The sequence below is a fragment of the Meleagris gallopavo genome, chromosome 14 (genome assembly GCF_000146605.3).
Source record: "Meleagris gallopavo isolate NT-WF06-2002-E0010 breed Aviagen turkey brand Nicholas breeding stock chromosome 14, Turkey_5.1, whole genome shotgun sequence".
Lineage (NCBI taxonomy): Eukaryota > Metazoa > Chordata > Aves > Galliformes > Phasianidae > Meleagris > Meleagris gallopavo.
The window spans coordinates 13,445,040-13,446,014 of record NC_015024.2 but is presented as its reverse complement, the minus strand read 5'-3'; the positions used below and the strand labels follow the sequence as shown (position 1 = coordinate 13,446,014).

Sequence of the window (975 nt, the reverse complement as noted above, 5' to 3'; positions counted from 1 at the left end):
TAACACCCTTGATTTGCTATCAATTCCAAACTCCCAGTTTTGAATAGAATCAAGAGATGTAGGTGATTTCCTGGTTAATTCTCAATCACAGGATGGGAAATGTATAGGTCATATCACAGTTCAATAGCTGTGTGCATTCAGTAGTTAGCTATTCGGTCATCTTCTCTGGGTCAGTGGTGCCAAGCATGACTGTGGTTATATATTTAGCTGTGAGCATCAACGTGTCTGCAAGAAGTTCTTCTCTGGGACAGCACTGCTGTATTTATATCATGTGTTTCTGTATGCTGGTGATGGCTGTTAGATCTCTTTGGGGCTGACATGGGGTCCCCATCTGCAGTTCTCAGCCCTCTAAATTTGCTGTTTTCCAGATAGGTTCCCCTGAAGTCTAAAAGAAGAGGGTGAGCTCATGGTGTTTCACAGTGGAACCTTTTGGCATTAGTGAAGGAGCTGGAAAAATGCAGCACATCAGTAAATTTGACCCTCTTCCATAATGATCGTCAGCTGTTTCAGAGTCTGAGCAGCTTCTGGTGGGAGGAACTAAAGCATGGACATGTTTTAGTGATGCATCTGTGTGTTTTCTCCTTTAACTCTCTAACCTAATCTAATTTGTGAGCCATCAGCAATGTTTGAGCTTCATGTAATTGCAAAAATTTGGGCATCTGTTATCAGGTCAGCATATCTCTGGGAGTGAATCTGCATTAACAAGAGCTGCTTAGTGAGAGTGAAACCCCATTCTTCCATCCATCCATTTTGTTCAGCAGGGCCAGAACATGTCTCTCCTCTAGGTCATCCCTGTCTGTGCAGTTGTGCTAGCAGACACACTCCAAGGAGGCACCATTTACAACATACAAACCAGGGACAGGGGCTTGCTGAGATAATTTAAACCAGTTTCACAAATGAAAGAAAACAAGAATTATAGCTGGAAAACACAAGTGCAGACCAGACCTTGGCAAGTTCCAGGTTATGGCTGAGTAA

The 975-nt window shown here is 43.1% G+C and overlaps 1 protein-coding gene across 4 annotated transcripts in view; it reads left to right on the top strand.

Annotated features, from left to right (window-relative positions):
• The window catches only part of ADAMTS9 (ADAM metallopeptidase with thrombospondin type 1 motif 9), a 65,053-nt gene that overhangs the window by 20,847 nt on the left and 43,231 nt on the right, over positions 1 to 975 (top strand). The gene's annotated exons all lie outside the window — the stretch shown is intronic.